The sequence below is a fragment of the Bombina bombina genome, unplaced genomic scaffold (genome assembly GCF_027579735.1).
Source record: "Bombina bombina isolate aBomBom1 unplaced genomic scaffold, aBomBom1.pri scaffold_466, whole genome shotgun sequence".
Classification (NCBI taxonomy): Eukaryota; Metazoa; Chordata; class Amphibia; order Anura; family Bombinatoridae; genus Bombina; species Bombina bombina.
Window position 1 is genome coordinate 184,328 of NW_026511052.1, and position 8,885 is coordinate 193,212.

Genomic DNA, 8,885 nt, shown 5'->3' on the forward strand with positions numbered 1-8,885 from the left:
ACCCCTAATCTGCCCTCCCTAACATCGCCGACACCTAACTTCAATTATTAACCCCTAATCTGCCGACTGGAGCTCACCGCTATTCTAATAAATGTATTAACCCCTAAAGCTAAGTCTAACCCTAACACTAACACCCCCCTAAATTAAATATAATTTTAATCTAACAAAATTAATTAACTCTTATTAAATAAATTATTCCTATTTATAGCTAAATACTTACCTGTAAAATAAATCCTAATATAGCTACAATATAAATTATAATTATATTATAGCTATTTTAGGATTAATATTTATTTTACAGGTAACTTTGTATTTATTTTAACCAAGTACAATAGCTATTAAATAGTTAAGAACTATTTAATAGCTAAAATAGTTAAAATAATTTCAAATTTAACTGTAAAATAAATCCTAACCTAAGTTACAATTAAACCTAACACTACACTATCAATAAATTAATTAAATAAAATACCTATAATTATCTACAATTAAACCTAACACTACACTATCAATAAATAAATTAAATACAATTCCTACAAATAAATACAATGAAATAAACTAACTAAAGTACCAAAAATAAAAAAGAACTAAGTTACAAAAAATAAAAACATATTTACAAACATTAGAAATATATTACAACAATTTTAAACTAATTACACCAACTCTAAGCCCCCTAATAAAATAACAAAGCCCCCCAAAATAAAAAAAATGCCCTACCCTATTCTAAATTACTAAAGTTCAAAGCTCTTTTACCTTACCAGCCCTGAACAGGGCCCTTTGCGGGGCATGCCCCAAGAAGTTCAGCTCTTTTGCCTGTAAAAAAAAACATACAATACACCCCCCCAACATTACAACCCACCACCCACATACCCCTAATCTAACCCAAACCCCCCTTAAATAAACCTAACACTAAGCCCCTGAAGATCTCCCTACCTTGAGTCGTCTTCACCCAGCCGAGCCAAATTCTTCATCCAAGCGGAGCAAGAAGAGGTCCTCCATCCGGTAGAAGTCTTCATCCAAGCGGGGCAGAAGAGGTCTTCCATCCTATTGAAGTCTTCATCCAAGAGGCATCTTCTATCGTCATCCATCCGGAGCGGCAGCATCCTGAAGACCTCCGACGCGGAACATCCATCCTGGCCGACGGCTGAACGACGAATGACGGTTCCTTTAAATGACGTCATCCAAGATGGCGTCCCTCGAATTCCGATTGGCTTATAGGATTCTATCAGCCAATCGGAATTAAGGTAGGAATATTCTGATTGGCTGATGGAATCAGCCAATCAGAATCAAGTTCAATTCGATTGGATGATCCAATCAGATGGAAGACCTCTTCTGCCCCGCTTGGATGAAGACTTCTACCGGATGGAGGACCTCTTCTTGCTCCGCTTGGATGAAGAATTTGGCTCGGCTGGGTGAAGACAACTCAAGGTAGGGAGATCTTCAGGGGCTTAGTGTTAGGTTTATTTAAGGGGGGTTTGGGTTAGATTAGGGGTATGTGGGTGGTGGGTTGTAATGTTGGGGGGGGTATTGTATGTTTTTTTTTACAGGCAAAAGAGCTGAACTTCTTGGGGCAGTAAGGTAAAAGAGCTTTGAACTTTAGTAATTTAGAATAGGTTGTTATTTTATTAGGGGGCTTAGAGTAGGTGTAATTAGTTTAAAATTGTTGTAATATATTTCTAATGTTTGTAAATATTTTTTTTATTTTTTGTAACTTAGTTCTTTTTTATTTTTTGTACTTTAGTTAGTTTATTTCATTGTATTTATTTGTAGGAATTGTATTTAATTAATTTATTGATAGTGTAGTGTTAGGTTTAATTGTAACTTAGGTTAGGATTTATTTTACAGGTAAATTTGTAATTATTTTAACTATTTTAGCTATTAAATAGTTCTTAACTATTTAATATCTATTGTACCTGGTTAAAATAAATACAAAGTTACCTGTAAAATAAATATTAATCCTAAAATAGCTATAATATAATTATAATTTATATTGTAGCTATATTAGGATTTATTTTACATGTAAGTATTTAGCTTTAAATAGGAATCATTTATTTAATAAGAGTTAATTAATTTCGTTAGATTAAAATTATATTTAATTTAGGGGGGTGTTAGTGTTAGGGTTAGACTTAGCTTTAGGGGTTAATACATTTATTAGAATAGTGGTGAGCTCCAGTCGGTATATTAGGGGTTAATAATCGAAGTTAGGTGTCGGCGATGTTAGGGAGGGCAGATTAGGGGTTAATACTATTTATTATAGGGTTAGTGAGGCGGATTAGGGGTTAATAACTTTATTATAGTAGCGGTGCGGTCCGCTTGGCAGATTAGGGGTTAATAAGTGTAGGCAGGTGGAGGCGACGTTGTGGGGGGCAGATTAGGGGTTAATAAATATAATATAGGGGTCGGCGGTGTTAGGGGCAGCAGATTAGGGGTACATAGCTATAATGTAGTTGGCGGCTCTTTGCGGTCGGCAGATTAGGGGTTAATTATTGTAGGTAGCTGGCTGCGACGTTGTGGGGGGCAGGTTAGGGGTTAATAAATATAATATAGGGGTCGGCGGTGTTAGGGGCAGCAGATTAGGGGTACATAAGTATAACGTAGGTGGCGGTCGGCAGATTAGGGGTTAAAAAAATGTAATCAAGTGTCGGCGATGTGGGGGGACCTCGGTTTAGGGGTACATAGGTAGTTTATGGGTGTTAGTGTACTTTAGAGCACAGTAGTTAAGAGCTTTATGAACCGGCGTTAGCCCAGAAAGCTCTTAACTACTGACTTTTTTCTGCGGCTGGAGTTTTGTCGTTAGATTTCTAACGCTCACTTCAGCCACGACTCTAAATACCGGAGTTAGGAAGATCCCATTGAAAAGATAGGATACGCAATTGACGTAAGGGGATCTGCGGTATGGAAAAGTTGCGGCTGAAAAGTGAGCGTTAGACCCTTTTTTGAATGACTCCAAATACTGGCGGTACCCTAAAACCAGCGTTAGGAGCCTCTAACGCTGGTTTTCACGGCTACCGCCAAACTCCAAATCTAGGCCTAAATTACAGAAAATAAAAAACAAATTACAAGATCTTTAAACTAATTACACCTAATCTAATAGCCCTATCAAAATAAATAATGCCCACCCAAAATAAAAAAAAACATAGCCTAAATTAAACTACCAATAGCCCTTAAAAGGGCCTTTTGCGGAGCATTGCCCCCAAAAAATCAGCTCTTACCTTTTAAAAAATATACAAACAACCCCCCAACAGTAAAACCCACCACCCACACAACCAACCCCCCAAATAAAATCCTAACTAAAAAAACCTAATCTCCTCATTGCCCTGAAAAAGGCATTTGGATGGGCATTGCCCTTAAAAGGGCATTTAGCTCTATTGCAGCCCAAAACCCTGATCTAAAAATAAAACCCACCCAATACACCCTTAAAAAAGCCTAACACTAACCCCCGAAGATCCACTTACAGTTTTGAAGAGATGACATCCATTCTCAACAAAGCCGGGAGAAGTCTTCATCCAAGCGACAAAAAGTCCTCAACGAAGCCAGCAGAAGTGGTCCTCCAAACGGGCAGAAGTCTTCACCCAGACGGCATCTTCTATCTTCATCTTTCCGACGCGGAGTGGCTCCATCTTCAAGACATCCGGCGCGGAGCATCCTCTTCAATCAACAGCTTCTTCTACAATGAAGATTCCTTTAAATGACGTCATCCAAGATGGCGTCCCTTAGATTCCGATAAAATTCTATCAGCCAATCAGAATTAAGGTTGAAAAAAATTCTATTGGCTGATGCAATCAGCCAATTGGATTGAGCTCGCATTCTATTGGCTGATTGGAACAGCCAAAAGAATGCAAGCTCAATCCTATTGGCTGATTGGATCAGCCAATAGGATTTTTTCAACTTTAATTCCGATTGGCTGATAGAATTCTATCAGCCAATCGGAATTCAAGGGACGCCATCTTGGATGACATCACTTAAAGGAACCTTCATTCTGCAAGAAGACTTCGATTGAAGAGGATGCTCTTCGCCGGATGTCTTGAAGATGGAGTTGCTCCACGCTGGATGGATGAAGATAGAAGATGTCGTCTGGATGAAGACTTCTGCAGGCTTAGATGAAGACTTTGGCCGCTTGGATGAAGACTTCTGCCGGCTTCGATAGGACTTCTGCCGCTTCGTTGAGGATGGATGTCGGGTCTTCAAAAACTGTAAGTGGATCTTCGGGGGTTAGTGTTAGGCTTTTTAAGGGTTTATTGGGTGGGTTTTATTTTTAGATTAGGGGTTTGGGCACTTGAAAAAGAGCTAAATGCCCTTTTAAGGGCAATGCCCATCTAAATGCCCTTTTCAGGGCAATGGGGAGCTTAGGTTTTTTTAGTTAGGATTTTATTTGGGGGGTTGGTTGTGTGGGTGGTGGGTTTTACTGTTGAGGGGTTGTTTGTATTTTTTTTTTACAGATAAAGAGCTGATTTCTTTGGGGCAATGCCCCGCAAAAGGCCATTTTAATGGCTATTGGTAGTTTAGTTTAGGCTAAGGTTTTTTTTATTTTGGGGGGGCTTTTTTATTTTGATAGGGCTATTAGCTTAGGTGTAATTAGTTTAAATATCTGATAATTTCTTTTTTATTTTGTGTAATTTAGTGTTTTTTTGTAATTTAGGTTATTGTATTTAATTTAGGTAATTGATTTAATTGTAGTGTAAGGTTAGGTGTTAGTGTAACTCAGGTTAGGTTTTATTTTACAGGTAAATTTGTATTTATTTTAGCTAGGTAGTTAGTAAATAGTTAATAACTATTTAGTAACTATTCTACCTAGTTAAAATAAATACAAACTTACCTGTGAAATAAAAATAAACCCTAAGCTAGCTACAATGTAACTATTAGTTATATTGTAGCTAGCTTAGGGTTTATTTTACAGGTAAGTATTTAGTTTTAAATAGGAATTATTTAGGTAATGATAGTATTATTATTATTATTATTATTATCGGTTATTTGTAGAGCGCCAACAGTTTCCGCAGCGCTATTAACAAAGGCAGAGTACAAAAAAAACAGTTATAGGGATCAAATGGGTAGAGGGCCCTGCCAAGAGTTGCACTGTTGTAGTCAGCTCTTGAGAAGGTGATCAACAAACAGCTGGACTCTTAAGCTTACATGCTAGGGGGGTTCAGAGGATAGCAATGGAGGAGAGGAACTGGTATAAAGCAAGGTTAGTGTAGGTTGTATACATCCCTGAACAGTAGAGTCTTTAGGGAGCACTTGAAGCTTTTAAAACTAGAAGAGAGTCTTGTGGAGTGAGGCAGAGAGTTCCACAAGATGGGAGCCAGTCTGGAGAAGTCCTGTAAACGGGAGTGTGATGAGGTGACAAGAGAGGAGGAGAGTAGGAGGTCATGAGCAGAGCAAAGGGGACAGGAGGGAGAGAGACAAGGTCTGAGATATAGGGGGGAGCAGTGCAGTTGAGGGCTTTGTATGTCAGAATGAATAGTAGGTTTTATTTAGATTTATTTTAATTATATTTAAGTTAGGGGGTGTTAGGTTTAGGCTTAGGTTTAGGGGTTAATAAATTTAGTACAGTGGCGGCGACGTTGGGGGCGGCAGATTAGGTGTTAATAAATGTAGTTAGGTGGCGGCGATGTTAGGGGCGGCAGATTAGGGGGTTAATAATATTTAACTAGTGTTTGCAATGTGGGAGTGCGACGGTTTAGGGGTTAATATGTTTATTATAGTGGTGGCAATGTCCGGACCGGCAGATTAGGGGTTAATATTTTTATTTTAGTGTTTGCGATATGGGAGGGCCTCAGTTTAGGGGTTAATAGGTAGTTTATGGGTGTTGGTGTACTTTTTAGCACTTTAGTTATGAGTTTTATGGTACAGCTTTGTAGCGCAAAACCCATAACTACTGACTTTCAGTTTGCGGTATTGATCTTGGCTGTACCGCTCACTTTTTTGCCTCCCAGGCAGACTCGTAATACCGGCGCTAAGTCCCATTGAAAAATGACTTTTTGAAAGCTGCGGTAGTTACGTTGCATTACGGCCAAAAAAGTGTGCGGTGCAGCTAAACCTGCAAGACTCGTAATACCAGCGGTAGTGAAAAAGTGCCATAACGCTGCTTTTTCACTCATATCTCAAAATTCGTAATCAAGCCGATTGTTTTTATATGTGTATATATGTCTGTAAATACATATATACACATATAACTACATGAATACATATGTACACATATATATGTATATATACTGTATATATATATATATATATATATATATATATATATATATATATATATATATATATATTTGTACTTAGAGTCCTACTATAATGTAACAATGAATAAACAAGAAAGTAAAGGGAAAGTGACCTGAGGTGTGCCGTAGTCACATGGTCAGTATGCCTAAAAGGGGCATACCCAAAGAAGGTAAATGATAAAAAGAAAAGAAAAAATAAAGGGATGGGTGGGTGGGTCAAAACGTATAGGAAACACAGACAAGGCCAGAGCAAATATTTATAAAGGTGTAAGACTCCTCCTACAAATTCAGGCTAACTAATAGCCAGCCTTCCTACATATACGCATAATTAAACATCTTTAGACATGTATATGTATGTATCTCAATGTTAAAGCCCTTTGCCTGTTTTTTTTTTTTCTAACACCCAAGATCTTTGAGTCCTTATAACTTTTACATTTTTATTAGACAGTGTTATTATGAGTATAAGTAAACTTTGTAATGTATATTTGAAAAAGACAACCACAGCTCTGAGATCGCAATTAAAACAGAGTGCAAACTTTCGTAAAACACTTGCAAAAACGCGCCTCACATGTAATCTAGCCCATAATGCTTAATGTGTAGTTAAAGTGTTGTACTATACTTTCATTATTTATTTTGAGCCTTTTCCTGCAACTATGAAATGTGTGATAATTGGAGGTGCAGACTGCAGAAAATTAAAAAGCTAACCCTGCTATATATTTTTTTCCCTAATCGGCCTTACAGTCAAACAATAAGGACTTAGATTAAAGCATTCTGGTCTGGTAGCGGGAGCACACTACATTCAGTTCAATAGCGCAATCACTAATCACAGTGCGCCCGTGAAATGCTTTTGAAAAGAAAAAAGACGTAATCAGAAGATCATGGAGAACAGAACAGGTAAGGGCAACATTGACAGCTAAAATCTCTAAAATCCTTTGATTTTTAAAGCTGTCGCTAAGATAATGTTATATTATTCTGCACAATTCTATATACAGAATTATATAACATTATTGTTTAGGTTTATTATCCCTTTAAGTAGATGAAAACAAAAAATAATATTCATGCAATATTCATTTTTAATAAAGTGTATAATAACTGTGTATTTACTGTAAATATTTCACATTCCAATGTTCTGCACATACATATTTATGTATTTATAAATAGATATTCCTATTCCATTTAAGGCTTGAAGTATGTTTTTCATAGCCTACTATAATCCCATTTATGAAACCTATAACGACAATTAATGAATATGATAGCATCAAAACATAAGAAGCATTTTTTGTAAAGAAAGAAGATGCAAAGATATTAGTATGCTAAATAAGCAAATATGACAAGAATAGACGAATAAGTAAATGCTTAGTGAGGATGCTTATGGTAAATGTGTATGCGAAGCAGCAGCAAACATAAGTGTTGCATATTGACAACATTTAGCAAAGTTTCTCAGCGAATGTGCTGAAAGGAGCAACAGAATCAAGCAGAGAAAGTGAAGATTGTCTGGAACAACAGTAATACTGACCAGTGACCTCTCAAGTGCAGTTCCTCACAAAGTGCCCGGGTTTTGTATATTGCTGTTGTGCGACTGATACGCACATTTACACTTGTTATAGACTTCCTGTGGGTTTTTTGTAAGGCCACACCCAAGACAACTACAAAAAATTGGTAGTAAGAGAGAGCGAGGGAGATGCGGATAATAGAGAATACATTATTCAGGCAAAATGACAAGCACAAAAACCATAGAGGTATTTGCTTCTAGTGAAAGAGGATTACAGAGCTCCTTACAGGAACACAGATAAGGGAAAAGCAGTTAGCAAGAGTACTGTACACAAGTATAAAGAGTACTGTACACAAGTATAAAGTGTACTGTACACAAGTATAAAGAGTACTATCTGTACACAAGTATAAAGAGTACTATCTGTATACAAGTATAAAGAGTACTGTACACAAGTATAAAGTGTACTGTACACAAGTATAAAGAGTACTATCTGTACACAAGTATAAAGAGTACTATCTGTACACAAGTATAAAGAGTACTGTACACAAGTATAAAGAGTACTATTTGTACACAAGTATAAAGAGTACTATCTGTACACAAGTATAAAGAGTACTGTACACAAGTATAAAGAGTACTATCTGTACACATGTATAAAGAGTACTGTACACAAGTATAAAGAGTACTATCTGTACACAAGTATAAAGAGTACTGTACACAAGTATAAAGAGTACTATCTGTACACAAGTATAAAGAGTACTATCTGTACACAAGTATAAAGAGTACTATCTGTACACAAGTATAAAGAGTACTGTACACAAGTATAAAGAGTACTATCTGTATACAAGTATAAAGAGTACTGTACACAAGTATAAAGAGTACTATCTGTATACAAGTATAAAGAGTACTATCTGTACACAAGTATAAAGAGTACTGTACACAAGTATAAAGAGTACTATCTGTTCACAAGTATAAAGAGTACTGTACACAAGTATAAAGAGTACTGTACACTAGTGATGTCGCAAACCTAAAATTTTGCGTTCGCGAACAGCGAACGCAAACTTCCGCAAAAGTTCACGAACGGCCGAACCGGGTGAACCGCCATTGACTTCAATAGGCAGGCGAATTTTAAAACCCACAGGGACTCTTTCTGGCCACAAAAGTGATGGAAAAGTTGT

General features: G+C 36.9%; 1 protein-coding gene across 1 annotated transcript in view; it reads right to left on the reverse strand.

Annotated features, from left to right (window-relative positions):
- The window catches only part of LOC128643583 (protein tyrosine phosphatase receptor type C-associated protein), a 102,597-nt gene extending 94,803 nt beyond the window's left edge, over positions 1-7,794 (reverse strand). Inside the window, exon 1 of the mRNA XM_053696425.1 lies at positions 7,735-7,794. The gene's annotated coding sequence lies outside the window, so the exon portion shown is untranslated. The remainder of the gene's footprint in view (positions 1-7,734) is intronic.
- Between the last annotated feature and the right edge of the window lie 1,091 nt (positions 7,795-8,885).